At 41.5% G+C, this 18,821-nt stretch overlaps 1 pseudogene; it reads right to left on the bottom strand.

Moving 5' to 3' along the window:
• Positions 1–4,103: 4,103 nt before the first annotated feature.
• The window catches only part of LOC109462644, a 29,231-nt pseudogene continuing 14,513 nt past the window's right edge, over positions 4,104–18,821 (bottom strand).

Genomic DNA, 18,821 nt, shown 5'->3' with positions numbered 1-18,821 from the left:
ACCCCCACTGGGGGTCATTATGATCCGCCATGTAACAGAGAAGTTTTTGACAAAATATTGGATATGTACCTCTAAGCTGTAAATGGTCAGAGGCATTAGTCCAAAGTGCTCTGCTCATTCCAATAATAATCTGCTCGCTGTTGAAGGTAACTGTGCCTTTAAATTAGAGATATATGATATTCATATAGAGATATATGTCCTAGATCCTATTTAGTATACGCCAAGTACTCTAGCGCTCAAATTTAAACAGAAGCTCATTAATATACGCTTTGTTCGTGCAAGGCTCGGCCGGTTCGAGTTTGGAAACTTCATTCTGTAAGAAAGCTAAATTTGTAAATAAGACATATGTTCTTACAGAGAGCTACGCCAAAGGCGAATGAGCCTACATAGAGTTCTGCACACATCCACTATCATTTACAGAGGTCAGAACCATTTCTCTTACTAACACGAAGCTTTGCGCTAGAGAACAAGGTGTATGTGTTAGATACGTCCGTAGAGTGGGCAAACACAAAAGAAGAAGACACTTTACCAATTGCTATCTGTTGTGAAACCATACATTGGAATACGTTCTTGAATGACTCTAAACCAGTCATTTATCAGCGATGAGCGTGCAGTGCACTAGTGGGAAGACAAATACTGTGATTTTTACCTTTCGTGGTGCCATATGTTTGAATAAGTTCTTGAATATATAGCGATTCTAAGCAAGGAGGTTCAATGTTCAAGGAGGATCCTTGCCCTAACAATGTCAGTTTTAGCCTGATGTACTTTTGAAGCGAAGCACAAAAGAGAAAGATGCTGATTTAGTAATTTCTGCCGTCCAGAGTGCCAAATGTCAGAATACGTATTTAAATGGTGCTCTAGCCGAGCCATAGCCTGACATATGCTTGCAGTAAAACACAAAAAGGGAAAGATACTGAAGTAATTTCTACCATTTAATTTGTGGAGTCATATGTTAGAATATGTTCAGTTGAATGGCGAATCTAAACCAGTTTTAGCCAGATGTGCGTTTGCCATGAAGCACAAAAGGAAAGAGATTTAAGAAATCTCTGCCTGTCACGGAGCTGCAAGTTAGAATATGTTCAGTTGAATAGCGAATCTAACCCAGTTTTAGCCTGATGTACTTTTGCAGTGAAGCACAAAAGAGAAAGAGATTGAAGAAATCTCTGCCTGTCATGAAGCTGTAAGTTAGAACATGTTCAGTTGAATAGTGACTCTAACCCAGTTTTAGCCTGATGTACCTTTGAAGCGAAGCACAAAAGAGAAAGATGCTGATTTAGTAATTTCTGCCTTCCGGAGTGCAAAATGTTCGAACACGTATTTAAATGGTGCTCTAGCCGAGTCATAGCCTGACATATGCTTGCACTGTAACACAAAAGGGAAAGATACTGAAGTTATTCCTGTCATATTTTAGAATTTGTTCAGTTGAATGGCGAATCTAAACCAGCCTTAGCCAGACATACTTTTGCAGTGAACCTCAAATCGTCGCAGTCCAGGGTGCCAAATGTCAGAATAAGTTCTTAAATGGTGACTCTAACCCAGTCATAGCTAGACATACGTTTGCAGTGAAGCACAAAAGAGAAAGATTTCAGCAATAGCTGTCTCTGGTGGAGCCATATATTACAATATGTTCAGTTGAATGGCGAATCTAAACCAGTTTTAGCCAGACATACGTTTGCAGTGAACCTCAAATCGTCGCCTTCTGGGGTACCAAATGCTAGAATAAGTTTTAAATGGTGACTTTAACCCACTGACATATGGCCAGGCATACGTTAACAGTGAAGCACAAAAGAGAAAGAGATTTCAGCAATTTATGCCTTTCGTTCAACCATGTGTTAGGATTGTGTATTAGATGGTGACCCTAACCCAGACATACGTTTTCAGGGATAGTTGAAAGAAAAAGATATTAAGGAAATTTCTGTTGCCCTCATGGCCATATTTTAGAGTAAAGGTTTTTGTATTGTGACTCTAACCCAATTATTTTGCAATGAAACATACAAAAAGACATTCAAGCAATTGCTACATGTTTGGTGGGACATATGTTAGAATAAGTTGTTGAAATGTTCCTGGAACCAGTTGAAGCTAGAAAAATCGTTTGCAGTAAAACACAGCAACTTCTGTCTTTACCTGTTCTATATGAGGGTTCAGGTTCTTGAAAAGTCTTGAAACGTTCTTGAATTGTGACTTGAAGTGTTCTTCAGTTCCTATCTTAAACTGAGCCATCCCTACCTACCGACCCTAATTTTGTCAGGACTGAAACAGGAAACGCAACATTTTTTTCCTAGGCCTTACTCACACAGCGGCCTTCCAAGCTGGTCCCTATCGATACGCAGTCGCCTCGCGCCCGGACGCCATTAGTGCCCCCGGGTAAACGGTCTGCCTCCGGAAGACGCTGTGAGCTAAGGCGCCGACGGTTGTCCCTTGGTGTAGGGGATGATCGCGACTGGCAAATACTGTAATTCACTTTATGTTCCCAGTAGCAAAAGTTCCCGGTCTGAGAAAAATGGACATGTTCACGGAACTATATTTTCATGGTGGCAACAGGTACAGGGAAAGGAAGTCCAGAAATTATTTGTTAACTGTAATGATAAGTTCACAGTACAGAAGTGACAGTGAAAACAGTGAACATAACAGTACAGTGAAAAATCAGGAATTTCAGGAGATGCCTTAAACTCTCACAGCGGCCTTCCAAGCTGGTCCCTATCGATACGCAGTCACCGCGCGCCCGGACGCCATTAGTGCCCCCGGGTAAACACTCTGCCTCCGGAAGACGCTGTGAGCTAAGGCGCCGACGGTTGTCCCTTGGTGTAGGGGATGATCGCGACTGGCAAATAGATGCTAGACGGGAGCAATGCCGGCGCGCGAGGCTTAGCCTGGAGCATACTACATCAATCAGTGACGGGGAGAGGAGACATGCTAATGCTAGGGTCCAAACATACATGCCAGGGCCCATTGCGAGAATTTGCGAATAATATATATTCTCTCTCTCTCCCCTCTCTCTCTTATCTTTCTACCATTCTCTCTCGCTCCCTCTCTCTTTCTCTCTGTCTGTCTCTTTCTCTCCCTGTCTCTGTCTCCCTGTCTCTGTCTGTCTCTGTCCCTGTCTTTCTTTCTCTCTCTTTCTCTTCTCTCCCTCTCAGTTTTGGTACCTCTCCTTGGTACTGAAAACTGTGCTGCTACTGGTTATTTTCTTCAAGCATTTCTTACTTGTTTGACAATCATCTCTCTCTCTCTATTTCTCTTTCTCTCTTTCTATCTCTCCCTCTCTCTTATGTCCCTCTCAGTTTTGGTACCTCTCCTTGGTACTGAAAACTGTGCTGCTAATGATTATGTCCTTCAAGCATTTCTCACTTGTTTGACAATCAATACATTTCTCTCTCTCTTTCTCTCTTTTTCTTTCTCGTCCTTTCTCTCTCTCTCACTCTCTATCTTTCTTTCTTTCTCTCCCTCTCTCTTTCTCTCCCCCTCTCTATGTCTCTGTTTCTCTCTCTCTCCGTCAGTCTCTTTCTCTCTCCCCTCTCTCTCAGCTTGGCCTCGTTGTATATGATTTGTGCATATTCTTGATATGCAATTTTATTTCATTTTTCGTTCATGCAAACAGCCCGGCCGGGCTCCGGCTTAGAACTGCGACTCCTGCATTAGTAGGTTGTTTGCGCAGAAGTGCGCTGGTCACAGTCTGAGGCCGAACAAGTTGAAGGTCGAGAGTTAATGTCAGCTTTAGGAGGATGTGTGTTTTATGGGCAGCGGGAGCTTTTATTCCCATTCAGGAAAACTTGGCTAGGGTTTTATGTCAAACGCTATTTCGGTACATTCTGGACTAGGAGAAAGCTCTCTGTATCAGCTGTTATTAAGATTCAGAGTGTTTTTAGTCGGAAGAATGACAAGGCGGCTGTCATCCGAAATGCACATTTAAATGATGAGAGGCCGTGGTTTAAATGGTTTATTTTGAAAGCGTCGGCGAGAAGAGCATGTCGCTGATATGGAAATGCATTTAGAGTCCTTGAAGTGATCTGTTGTGACGAGAGAATGTATTTTCGACGAGCAAAACGCATTTTATGGTTTGAGTATGACTCGAGTCAAAGAGGAAAGGCACAAATTTAAGGACATCACGAGGACACGTCAGGGAACTAAAATGAAACAAGAAAACACATTTAACAAATAATAAATTTGCCTCTCAATGCTTATGACTGTCACACTAAAATACATCAACTGGCTTGAAAACAGAACGATGTTGAAAGTACATTTCCATCCGGTAACGTGGAACGCGTCCAAAACGATGTACGTCTGCGGCGTCTAGTGTTTGACATTTTTCCATTAGGCAATTTTACTTCAGTCTCTTTCTCTCTTTTTATCACAACGTTTTGGGATCTGGATGTGAAAACAGCTGTAAGAGTTGAAAATTTTTGACTTTTTAATTTGAAATGTTCATCAGCTTAATATTATTTAAACCTCGAGTGCCAAATTCAAAATGAATGATCTTATGATTAAATCCGTGACATTTTCGTATGATTCGTTCAATCAAATAGGGGAAAACTGAAGAGGAAATTGTTTTGTACCCCCTGGCTGGTATTCAGACATGAGGACGAACTCTAAAAAACGAAGTCAAGAATTTTCCTTACTTTAAACCAATCGACAAAGGGTGTTACCTGTTTTGGCATTCCTAGGTTGTTCCCTGCCAATCAATTTAGATGTAAAAGAAAGACCGTCCAATCTCGGTTAGAGTAACCCCTCTTTACTCTTCAGTGACTCTTTCCTCTCTTACATTATTGACATGGAAGTACTCACCGTGCATTGATTAAGTTAAACATCACAGCCCAAATACAAAAAGTCAGTCCGTTGGAAGGGTCTGAGTTATAGATTTGCTTCTGCGCTTTGTATTTCTATCGGGTAGTCGTGAGCATAGAAGTACCTTAACGTCCTTTTCCAATTGATTAAGTTAAACATCACAGGCAAAATGCAAGCAGCCAGTCCGCTGGAAGGCTCTGAGTTATAGGTTTGCTACTGGCCTTCTACGTTTTGTATTTCTATCGGGTAGTCGTGAGCATGGAAGTACTCAACGTCCGTTTTCAATTGATTAAGTTAAAGATCACAGGCAGTCAGTCCGTTGGAAGGCTTTGAGTTATAGGTTTGCTCCTGAGTTTTGTAGTTCTATCGGGTAGGTCGTGAGGAAACTGTGATTGATATTCACTGGCACAGTTGGCACGATGCGTTCTTCTCGTTAATGCTGAAAATTAGTTCAGACGGAGGGGGTGGGTCACACGGGTGACTGGTTCTGAAGGGTTTTACCGGACGATGACTTCTAATGCTAGTGTGTTTCTGTATAAACTTAAAAAGGTCGTTAATACAAGGAAAGTGGAAAGTGCAGGCTACTTTTTCTCTGATACCCTAGCCTCATCTGATGTGTTTGGTCAGTTTATTAATTTATGGTTGGTTGGTTGGTTGGTTGGTTGGTTCAATTGTGTTTAATTGTGAATCGAAAGTTTACCATACCTTTCTTTTACCTTTGTTGGAATTAGGTTTTATTTATTTATTGAGATTTGCCACACTTGCGAAATAGATTGCACACGGCATGCATTATTCTTTGACTGAACCATAGGTTCTCGTAAGTAGACTTTGACGCTATTTCCTGTTATTTATTGTATCATTAATGTCATAAGTTATCACTAACGTATTTGTTCAGTTAATTCAGTAAGATTAAGAAATGAATGTGGTGGTAGTCAACATACATTGATATGGGCGTTTTAAAAGTTGGGCAAAGATACTGAATATTGTATTTCTGTAATATATATTCGTTCTTTATTGTATGATTTCGTTTAAAGAGTGTTGAGTACGTGTGATCGAAGTTACACTCGGAGTCAAGTTCTATTCTAGTCATTCACTCTCTCTTTCTGTTGTACACATTCGACAGCTTTCTTTGCTAATACGTTTATGCACGGGATGAGCTGTTGACGCAACTATTTCAGTATCAGTTTTATTCAGTCCTCTCTTCTGTGCGACACACCAGCTTTGCGGGTAGGCGGTAGATATTACTTCAATGTCAGTGTCATGCCAGAGGAGTGTCAACTGACAAGTCTGTCAGTACTAGCAGATATAACCAGTTATCTCTTCTTGCCAGCAGAGATTTGCTGCCTCCCGAAGACGGGAGGTTATACCGGGTTGAAACTGGTTAAGACATAAAAGAATCACAAGACGTGATTTTCAGAGTTTCATTGACAACCGGAAGAGGTGGATATTGCGAAGTGTGAAGACACGACCAGATATGTCACGGTTTGAAAAATCATGCCCAAAAAACAGGCGTATGTCAAAGCTATGTTTATTTGTTTATTGTTCATTTGCACTTTAAAAAAAGACAACTTGTGGTAAATAAAAAAAAATTAAAAAAAAGAAAACAAAACAGCAATGTCTATGTTTATCCCCTTAAATGTGATAATTGTATAATTACTTATTTTGTTATTGTATTTGTATAATTGTTATTTACTGCTGAAGCTATCTCATGAAAAAGGCACCTGTTTCACTGACAGCTAGCCTTAACTACTTTTAGTATATTATTTCTGTTGTAATGAAGCTGAAAGAAATAGAAGCCATTGAAACTTGCTTACAATCATGCATGGATTTCTTCATTAACTGTGATCTGATATTAGTTGGTTGGTACGGTATGAGATTGTTAACCATTTTATATACCACATACATGTAAAGTGCCAAAATGGTTCAGAATGTAATATATATGTACATGCCAAAAAGGCTGGACCTGATCGTACTAAGCCATGAATAACAACTGTGCAATTTTGGCGAATGGTTGAGACTTGTGAAACATGTCTTATCATTAATATAGATTGTTCCAACGATTGACTTTACCAGGTATAGCTTTGCACTTCAGTTGTAAATGTGTATTTTGATTTTAGAAGATGCGAAGATGCTACCGTGATTGCATTTATTATTCATTGTGCTTGCAATAGGATTGTATTAACATCTGCAACGTTGTATTTCAGAGTTCCGAAACTCCAGTGCCAAATGACGATTGATTTTGATGATTCATTACTTCTATGCTTAGTACATTGTGGTGACAAACATAAAGAATTACCATCAGTACCGTGTTTATGGATAATTCTGCTTGCGGATCATAGATTCGCAGAGATAAATTGTATACTTTATCCAGAAATTCCTATATGTATTTTGTCTACGTAATCGGAAATAAATAAAGAGGATTTGTAATGAGACCCTTCGATTTCGGATCTTTGTATCATTCTTGGTTCACTCATATAGTTACTTGCCAATGCGGAAGTATTGGTTTGAGCGTGTGTGTGTGTGTGTGTGTGTGTGTGTGTGTGTGTGTTGTGTGTGTGTGTGTGTGTGTGTGTGTGTGTGTGTGTGCTTGTCCAGACAGAGTGATTTGACGTGGGTTGAGTGGAGGAAGATTGACAGACAGAATGGCAGAGTCAAAAGATCAGACACAGGAAATGAGGTGAACTTCTAGATCTCAACAGAAGCAATGCGGGGAAATCTGGAAGCCTAGGATTGCAAGGGCGATCCCCCAACTCTGCATTATGCAGTTTTGGTACAAGTCCTTATTAAAGGACGCTTTACAACAATTATTATTCAAACAAGGTGAATTGAAACCCAAAATACTGCACGGAAGTCAGAAATTCCGGATTTCTTGTTAATCTATGTATCGGCAAATGTGTCAAGGGGCATGGTCACTGTACGTATCCAGCATTATCCGGCACGGTTCTTGATAGTCCATGCGTATCCTGAATCATTCGTGCCTGGGGCAAATCAGCGTTCTTTGGTATAGAGTTGGATCATGGAGGTATGGTTGAATTTTTTTAAAAAATGTGGGGTACCACAGGTGCCTTTCCACCTCGCTGATGGTGAGAAGAAATCAAGAAATCCAACGCCAGATGGCCCGTTAAAAGATTATCATTTAATTTGTTGTTAGTCTCTCGGTTGGGTGGATACTGGCCAAACATTGACCAGGTCGTTGACTTGTTTTTGAGCTTCGACGTGGAAGAAAGTCGGGCGGACGAAAAAAATGCCATATGGTCTTGACATGAAAGAAGACTGGCAATGATAACACATCATCATTGTGAAATATTGACTGGAACCCGTACTGATGCAAATTCCTAATGGCGAGGGTGTGCCTTATTCAGAATATGTCAAGTTTTGATACTCTGATATTACATTGGGTGTCTTAACGCCCTAAACGTTACACAGGTCATTGACCTGTTGTCAAGTCTTGAAATAACATGAAAGAAAGACTGGCAATGAAAGACGTCATCAGTGTGAAATATTGGCTGGAACCCGTACTGATGCAAATTTCCTGATGGCGAGGGTGTGCCTTATTCAGAATATGTCACGTTTTGATACTCTGATATTACATTGGGTGTCTTAATGGCCTAAACATTACACAGGGCATTGACTTGTGTTTCAGGTCTTGACATGAAGGAAGACTGGCGCTGAAAACACGTCATCAGTGTGAAATATTGGCTGGAAGCAGTGCTGACGCAAATGTCCTAATGGGAGGGGGGTCCGTATTCAGAATATGCACAGTTTTGATACTCTGATATTACATTGAACGTTTTAACGTCCTAGACGTTGCTCAGGCCATTGACTTGTTTTTGAAGTCTTGACATGAAGGAAGACTGGCAATGAAAACACGTAAAAAGAGTGAAATATTGGCTGGAAGCCGTGCTTTATTCAGAATATGTCCAGGTTTGATACTCCGATATCACATTGGGTGTGTTAACGTCCTAAACGTTGCACAGGGCATTGACTTGTCTTTCATGTCTTGACATGAAAGAAAGACTGGCACATGAAAACACGTCTCCTGAGGAGTTTCACGGCACGACACCAACCCCAACACATTACTTTGATGTAACATATCAACGGGTAATCCTACATTGATTATGACCAGGAGCGTAAACATAACGTTAACACATATCAGAAACAAGCCCTAAGATGCCACGAAACTCTCCATGTGGCATTTTTCCTCAAAAACAAGTCAACGACCTGGGCAATGTTTACGGCTCCCCGGCCAATATCCACCCAACCGAGAGGCTAGTGACAAATAATTATCTTTTTACAGAACACCTGGCGTTAGATTTCTTTATTTCTTAGCACCAGTCCTAATACGTTTAACACATCTCAGAAACAAGCCCCAAGATGCCACGAAACTCTCCATATGGTATTTTTGTTCTTGCGTACGACTTTCTTCCACGCCGAGACTCAAAAACAAGTCAATGACCTGTGCAATGTTTGGCCAATATCCACCCAACCGAGAGACTAATAACAAATCATAACCTTTTCATGGAACATCTGGTGTTAGTTTTTCTGAATCTCTTAGCACCATCAGTGCGGTAGAGAGACACCTGAGGCTAAGCTTGCATTTTTGACCCGACTCAAACTGTCAGAGTGGTGCTGGAGCTCGCCAGACAGGAGCCAGTTGACTCCGGCGCTACATGAAGCCAACAGCGTGCTACCTGTTAACAGTAAGAGACGTAGAGTAGGAAGACCACATACTACACTTAACTAACACTAACACTTACACTAACTTTTGCCAATGGTAGAGAGAGACGCTGGTCTCGCAGGGACTGCTCTAGTGTCCGCCATGAGGGTACTGGATCATGGAGCGACTTTATCAATATGAATGAAAGACCTTCATTGTACGTTTACGCTCTTACAAGCTATGCAAAGGTCATGAATAAACAGGAAAATTACAGTAACATCTTATTTAAACTATACATACTAATGTGAACTACTATTTACAGGTTCAACTTCTCTCTTCTTGAGGCAGTTGTAGATGTACCAAAATATGGAGCTAATGATATATGGTTTATCTTATCACACGTTAATCCGGAGGCATGATGAGGTCATGTTGATTTGATTACATGGATGACATCCTCCGGGAGCCCCCAAACTGATGCGCGCGTGCGAATAAAAAAAAGTTTTGCAAAAAAAAAAAACTCTTTCATTATGAAATCTACGTGGTCATGAGGGTTGAGCAAATGGCACATAATCTAGTCTTCAAGTTCATTTCTTTACAATTTCGTCTTTTATCGTTTGGTTTTGGCATTCTACGACATTGGTATAGTTTTTATTAATTTTTTTGTAACTTATGGTATATTTTTGCTCATTTTGCAACTGTTTTGTACGATTTACAGTATGGTTGAAAACTTTTTTTTTTGGAAACGGCCGAAAATTCATGCGCTCGCGGATGTCATCCATATAATCAAATCAATATGGCCTAATGATGATGAATATCTAGAGATGAATTCTTGCGTGAGAACACGAGTGCGTAAAGCTTTCTTACGTATGTGGACATAAATCAAATGAAATCAAGTCTACGGCCTGTGACTACGAGAGGCCACTGACCAAAAGGTCATCGACCTTTGAGTGATAATCTTTCGCCCAGCTCAGAGCCCTTTCATCTCCGGCACAGTCGGAACACGCTGATCTGGATACGGAATAATGAGATCACGTTGTAAGAACCTTTCATGTCATACCCGGCTGCAATGACGCTCTTTACGGTAGTTCGTGTGATAACTAGCGATACAGTCCGGGCTTCTAGCAGCACATTGTTCAAACCACCATTAGCCCTATTCGGGATTAAAAAAAACGCTTACAAAGCTAGATCTTATCACACATGTAGGGCCTAGGAAAATTAATGTTGTTTCCTGATAATAATCATGAAAAATATATGGGCGGTAGGTAGGCATTCACTTTCTTTTTCTTTACCTTTTAGCCAAAGTGATCCATCCAATACAGTTAGTATAACTCTGAAATGCGCAGATATTTGGAATTGAATCGAAACGTTATTAGGTCTGGTTCTGATTCGGTCCAGTGTACACGGTATGCACCACTCTGTCAGAGCGAAGATTTTTTGGCTCTCGTTGGCCTCCAAGCTAAACAAACGCTAGGTCAGGTGCTAGGGTAGGTCGGGTGACAGGAAACATGGCGTTTACTTTCCTCAGCCTACAAGAATGTATTCTTCCTTCTGACAAACATTTGAAGAACGTAAGCACGACTGGTCACGTACGGAATCTTGAACAGTTTTAGTGTGTGAAGAGGGCTCCAACGGCAATAGGGGGAAAGCAGTAGCGGAAATTTGCAAACTGGTAGACTCACGCTGAATATATTGTTTGAGAGGGGATTCATTCCTCAAGCTAACCGACATCTCACACACGCAGTCGTCCCTCAGTAAGATATCTGGAGCCGCATAGTTCCCATTTAGAGCTTTAATTCAGCCTAGGTATAAAAGTGAGAACCTCGTGCTTGTGTCATTTAGCTTGAAAAAGCCACACAGGCGAAACCGGTCGTGTGACAGGCTGAATAAAAGTTCTAAACAGGAACTATATGCGGCTTTAGATGTCTTACTGAGGGACGACTGATGTGCAAGATGTCGGTTAGCTGAGGAATGAATCCCCTCTACTATATACTGCTGTACAGAGAATATACTGTTATTTGATTTAAAAGTCAAAATGAGTGGCTCCTGAAACCCTTTCACACTGAAACTGAAACTGATGCTTCGACTAGCCACGTCCCTCGGAAAAAAAACGTTAACCTTTGAACAGCATGCTATTTAACATGGTAGCCATTTTGCAACAAATTTTCATTTGTTTGTGAGGTTAGGCAGCAGGGAGTTGGTTAAATGGAGGTTTCAAGTTTGGGGAGAGCAACGGCCGTGTGACAGGCTGAATAAAAGTTCTAAATGTCTTACTGAGGGACGAGGGCTGCGTGTGCGAGATGTCGGTTAGCTTGAGGAATGAAATGAAGTGTTGATGATGTATGTAGTCTTATTTTAAGCTGTGTTAATATGTTGTAATTGTTGCCAATGTATTTATGTTTTATAAATGTGTGTCATGCCTATCTTGAAGGACCACAGGAAGAATAGCTACAATACAATTTTGTAAGCTAAGTGTGGATCCCAATAAAGTCAAACGTCAAAGGAATAAATCTGCTCTACTATATACTAGACTCTCTTCGCCCTTCACCTTTACGAACATTGTTAAAACTCAAAATTGCAAATTTTGTACGCGTCGCGACACACCGTGGCGTAGGTTTGATCCTTGTAAAGACGTTATATTGAACGTGTCTTATCCTCGGGGCAAACATTGCATTCAAATCAAGCAGAAGTATCCAGTCTCCCGCTGTGATTCCTGGAAGGATAGAAGATGTTCTGACGGCCGCAGCTTAGGCCATACCGCCTTAATTTTATGGATGACATCCGCGCGCGCATTGATTTTTGCCTGTTCTCAAAAAAAAAGATCATATCCACCAAGGCTCTGGCCTGGCTCTAAGCCTGGGTAGTCCATGATAGTTAGCGATATACTGAGCCAGGCACCCAGGCTACCGACGCACCACGACTCAAGAACTCAGTACATACGTACAGTGCCGACTCAAAAATTCCGCATAAAGCCAGCATGTGCCGGCTTGTCATATACATCGCTACGTACTGCCGCAAATTCACAATACCAGCTTTGTATTCCTGTGGCCATGGTTTAGTAGCATTTTTATTTTTGGCTGGAATTTTTTTTATTCGCCCGCGCGCACTAGTTTGGGTGTCTTCAGAGGATGTCATCCATAAAATTAAGTCGGCGTTGCCTTAGGAAATCCTGCCGTGGGCGAGAGGGATTTGCGTGCCTTAAGAGAGCTAGCCCTCAGTCGTAATAAGTGATATATAAATACCACTTCGTCTTGAGAAAACGTGTCTTGACACCTGACTAGGCTAGGGTATATGCTTGGTACGGCTGTGGGGTCTTGCCAGCAAACAAGCTAAGAATCCAATGCAATCTCTGAGCGGCAAAACGAAAAAAAATCTGAATTATCTACATTCCTTAGCACATTTCCGTCATCATTTCATACTTGAGGAATTTAAAATAGCCCCAAAACAAGCTACAGGAGGAGTCCTTTTATTTTTTTAGTGTACCGCTCAAAAATTGCTGGAACCAAGCTACATGTATGATACGAAACAAGCAACCGTTTCCGTCAGCGATATCGCATAGTTGTCTCACAAATATCAGAAAGGTATGGGATAGGGTTAATTCAACTTACTACATTAAAATAATAACCAAAAAATAGGCTTTGCAAAGCAAGTTTTGTCGGCTTGAAATTGTATTTGATGCCTTAAAAAGGAACTAACAAAAAGTACTAGGAGCCACATCTTGAGAAACGTTTTCTGCCACCTGACTGTACTTGATACAACTGTAGGCTCATGCCGGCAGATAAACAGTTTTCTTAAAAGCGACTTGACATTTGCCAGCAGCTACTGCAATAAGAACCTCTCAGACACAAATAATCAGAAAGGTAACATTTGCCATGAAGGTGAAGGTGAACATTATCCGATGGTCTAGCCTAACAAACTACTGCTATGTTTTTGAAAGCGCTTGCCACTGATGTCACTGTGAGTCACAACCTTGTGGCAAACACTCTAGAGTTTTGTGACAAACACTTCTTCTTGTGAGAAACACTCCAAGACCTCGACCCTGTTCTAATGAGCACGTACGTGTGACTCCTTCCGTACGAAACATCCTGATGCTGTTTTTGAGCAGGCTGTTGACTTTTGTCTCTCTCTCTTCGAAGCCAGGAAATTAGTTAGGATGTATGGCGTCACTATTGCGTCGAGACTTTGAGTCTTCCTCGAATTCACATGCATGTACAATAAATACAATATCATACAATACAATTACTACACTACGCCAATGACGTACAACATAATCACAACTTGAAGGCAATTGAAACTGCTTCGCGCAGTGATAGGCCAAAAATGGGAACGACTGTAGTCCCTAGTTAATATCTTTGAAATTCTTTTTTTTCTCTACAAATTTTGGTCCAGTTTTGAGACTTTTGGGCTAAGTTTTGTTTACTTCACCAGTTTAGTGGGTGTGGTGAGAGCACACCTCAGGCACGTTAAAGATGTAATAGTGTACTAATTATACAGGGGTGCTAGCTGTACGACCTGTTACACCCTGCCTTTGCACATATAACTGCAGGAGTTGTTTAAAGCTCTCTATAGATCTAGTGATGATGCTTCAACTGTACTTGGTGGTAACGAGCTCCACTCTACGATGTCGATGAACCCTTGTATAGTGTCATAAACACTTGAATAAGGCCATTGATCCTTTGATAAGGTTATATACCCTTGAACAAGGCCAATTACAATAGATAAAGCCGTTAACCATCGGATAAGGTCATAAACTCTTGGATAAGGCCTTTAACCCTTTGATAAGGTGATAAACCTTGGACAAGGTCATATGTACTTAACAATGAATAAAGCCATTAAGCCTTGGATCAGGGCATTAACCCTTTCCCTCCCAAGTCAATGAACCCATTGAAAGGATAACGCATGCTTGTCACCCTTCTACGGCCTGACCTATTGATGGCGACCAACCAGCTAACATCGTACCTGGTTTCTGTCTGTGGTTCTAGTTTACAGGTGGTCAATGTACACGTACAATTGTTCGTTTAAATTATCTTTATGCGTTTTCCATTTAACAACGGAGCGTATGAGCTGAACAAAGTCACAAACTTGGCCGTCGCTAATGTTTGCCACCACTGTTTGATGTCAGCTATTTGATTTTTTACTCCCCCAAGTAGAGCTGTGTACCGGTACGCAGTACCGATACTGTGACGGAAAAATTGATTAGGTACAGGTCCAAAATACCTAATCCCTCAGTACCGGTACTGTACCTAAACAATTTCACACCAATTTTATGCCTATTTGTGACCTCAAATGTGTAAATAGCTGGTTAACAATGGGTCCCTGTGTGTTCATGAAAACAAAAACATCTTTACTTTTACCTATATTTTATCTGAACATTCTCCATAAACAAAAATTAAACCTATATCAATGTTTTTCTAGTTATTACAGGAGTTCAGAAGAGCATATACATTGGTCGAATTGTTCAGGTACAGGTTCAGGTCCGGACCTGTACCTAAACCTGTGTACCTGTACCTGTACCTAAAATTTGTTTAGGTACACAGGGTCCCAAGTTATACCATGTTTTCCCTACAACTCTCTCCTGCGTGATTCTCCTCCAAGAGCAGTCGCCAGAACTGACCCTTACAAGCCATAGTGATCTAGATGATCCGACGAAAATCATTCGGCGATCTGGTCTATAGCCTATCTCTACGTACCAGAGAAGGCAAGAATAAAGACATCTGTGCAGCCAATTTCATGGAGGTTTAAAGGATATAACTATAGCCACATCTCAAGACAAAAATAATTTGTTTTCTGCACTATGAAATTATATCTGTAAGGGCGTTCTACTATAAAATACTAAATGTCGAAGTTTCATCACAAATCATTCAAATCTATCAAATATGTATTTCAGCTTAGATCGGGGGTATGCAGTATCTTAGTAGAATGTTGAACTTTATTCCAACACAAAGATTACACAGAGATCAAATTTTCAAAGACCACTGTCGCCTTCATGCAGGATAATTAATGACCAATCACTTCAAAACGTAATGCAGGATCTTCTTGCTTTTTTTTTATTCCAACATGTAATCACTAGAAGTTTTTTTCAACTTGTATATTAATGCCGTCACCAACACGGGACAAATACATGACAGGACAATACTCATTTTAACCTGAGCAAAGTGAGGAAAGTCATGTAAAGTGCCTCTCCCAAGGGCACAAGATCGGTGGTATGTCAGGACTCGAACCCGGGATCTCTAGGTTCCATGTCGCGCACTCTGCCGCTACACCACGCGATCCCACGTATTCTTGCTTTAAAACACGAGTCTCGTCACAAGAAATTTGATTTTAGTTACGTTTGTAATTTTTTTGGTTAAGTTTGCGTGTTGGCACACTCACATGATTTATAGGAAAATGCACTTTGTGTCGTTTAGTTTGATGAGTAGGTGTGACCCTGGGGAGGTTGGCTTCCTTTTTAATTATTTCATTCCGGTCTGGCAGAGACCGATACGCGGACGGAGCAGGCACTAATTCTGCTGAGCGGCACTGTCCTAGCCTGAACAGCAGGCCCCTCTACGGTCGGCGTTTTCATATTGAAGGATTTTGCCAAAGTATTGTTTGGACCACAATTGTCTCTGTGTGTGACAGTTCTTGTCTTCGTGTCTGATTGCCAATCTCTCTCTCTCTCTCTCTCTCTCTCTCTCCATGTATGCTTCTGTTCTATGCTTCTTCTAAAATACTAGTAGTATGTGCAATGTGTGTGTGTGTGTGTGTGTGTGTGTGTGTGTGTGTGTGTGTGTGTGTGTGTGTGTGTGTGTGTGCGTGTCTATTTGCTTATGTGTAGTGTGTGTGTGTGTGTCCTTGTGTGTGTACCTGCGCCGTACGTCTATCTGTCTTGTCTGCTTGTCTTGTTCAAGGCCCGTAGTGACGCCTGCAGAGCGAGGCTAGTGCCGTTATCTGCAGAAGTCGCTAATTCCGCTCCTCGCTGCCGTCACCAGTGATAGATGCGGCTTCTCCCCACTGATCTGTGATCGACGCGACGCCGGGCGGCGACCAATCCATCAGCTTCCGTGTCCTTACATACATAACCTATAGCCTGGGGGGGATGCCAGCCTTAAATAGCCTTACATACATAACCTATAGCCTGGGGAGGGTGCCAGGTTGTTTCCTGGGCCTAAACAGGTAGTCTCCACCAGACTACAGGCTGAAGAAACAGTAGAAATCAGCCTAAAAAGACAAGAAAGTAATGAATCGGCCTAAAAAGGATGTAACTGGCCAGGGGACTTGGTAGTATACATAGAGGGACCTAAATTACTTAATTACTTACTAAATTTACCATCGGCTTCCTTCGATGTCCTTACATACATAATCTATAGTCTGGGGCGGGTGCCAGGCTGTTTCCTGGGCCAACAAAGGCCCTGTAGTGGTCGTGTGGCGTAGCGGCAGAGTGTTCGTCTCGGAACCAAGAGATCTCGGGTTCAAATCCTGCAATGCCATGCCACCGATTTTGTGCTATTGGGAAAGGCACTTTACACGAGTTTCCTCACTTCACTCAGGTGAAAATGAGTACTGTTTTGTCCCCTGTGTTGGTGGCGGCATTAATATAAGTTTGATTTGATTTCATTTGATTTTTTGTTGTGTTGATTTCAATAACAGTCATGTTACATGTCATAAACTGCCCAAGTAAAACCTTATCAATGGCCAGCTCCGGGCAAGTCTTCTGGTTAAGGCTTTACATTCACACTACTCCGAACGACTTGTTACACCTACATGTAATCTTTGAACATCTAACTCCAAATAGTGTTTAAAGCTATCTATTGATGATCCCCTAAAGTAAATCATATCAAAGAACACTTCACCCTCATCCCGACCCTGACCCACAATTTTGCCTGAATTTTTTTGCTCTGTTGATTTCAATTACAGTAAAAACTGCCCACCCAACCTTATCAATGGCCCGTTCAGGGCAAGTCTTCTGGTAAAGGCTTAACATTCACACTACTCCGAACGACTTGTTGCACCTACATGTAATCTTTGAACATAGAACTCTAAATGTTGTTTAAAGCTATCTAGTGATGATGCACCCAAGCAAATCGTACCACAGAACACTCCACCCCCATCCCGACCCTGACCCACAATTTTGCCTGAATTTTTTGCTGTGTTGATTTTTCAATTACAGTCAAAACTGTCCAAGTGGAGGTTTATCAATGGCCCGCTCCGGGCAAGTCTTCTGGCGAGTTTATCATTCACACTACTCGAACGACTTGTTACACTTACATGTAATCTTTGAACATAGAACTCTATCTAGTGATGATGCACTCAAGCAAATCATACCACAGAACACTCCACCCCCATCCCGACCCTGACCCACAATTTTGCCTGAATTTATGCTGCGTTGATTTCAATTACAGTCAAAACTGTCCAAGTGGAGGTTTATCAATGGCCAGCTCCGGACAAATCTTCTGGTGGGTTTAACATTCATAGTACTCGAACGACTTGTTACACCTACATGTACATGTAATCTTTGAACATAGAACTCTAAATGTTGTTTAAAGCTATCTAGTGATGATGCACCCAAGCAAATCATATCAAAGAACACTCAACCCTCATCCCGACCCTGACCCACAATTTTGCCTGAATTTTTTGCTGTTTTGATTTCAATTACAGTCAAAACTGCCCAAGTGGAGGTTTATCAATGACCTGATCCGGGCAAGTCTTCTGGACGACGTGTTACACTTACATGTAACCTTTGAACACCTAACTCTAAATATTGTTTAAAGCTATCTAGTGATGATGCTCCCAAGCAAACACCACAGAACACTCCACCCTGACCCTAAGCTGTAGTATGGCCTGAATTTTTGCGTGTTGATTTCAATCAATTACAGTCAAAACTGGCTTATCACTGTCCTGCTACGGGCAAGTCTTCTGACAGGTTTTTAACATTCACGCAGTGTACGCCGTCAGCTTTCTGATCATATCAAGTTATCAACGTCCGTGTCATTTGAAGAGGTGAGCACGGAAAGCCGCGTCGCGATAGCCTACTTGTGAAAGGAAGATGTATCACTTTGAATCTTGTTTAAGGCCAAGGGCGTACTCCTGCTCACGGTGACAGCCCAATGCCAAGTTCATGTTTTTTTTATTCCAACATGTAATCACCAGACGTGGTGACGGCACACTCAAGTTTTTCATCTTATATTGATGCCTCCACCAACACAGGGGACAAATACATGACAGGACAATACTCATTTTCACCTGAGTTAAGTGAGGAAAGTCGTGTCAAGTGCCTTTCCCAAGGGCACACGATCGGTGGCATGTCAGGACTCGAACCCGGGACCTCTTGGTTCCGAGTCGCGCACTCTGCCGCTACGCCACACGACCCCACAATTTCATGTTCATGTAATCATGCCATGAAAGT

This window comes from Branchiostoma belcheri, unplaced genomic scaffold (genome assembly GCF_001625305.1).
Source record: "Branchiostoma belcheri isolate BF01 breed outbred unplaced genomic scaffold, Haploidv18h27 scaffold12, whole genome shotgun sequence".
Lineage (NCBI taxonomy): Eukaryota > Metazoa > Chordata > Leptocardii > Amphioxiformes > Branchiostomatidae > Branchiostoma > Branchiostoma belcheri.
This window is presented reverse-complemented; position numbering and strand designations above follow the sequence as displayed.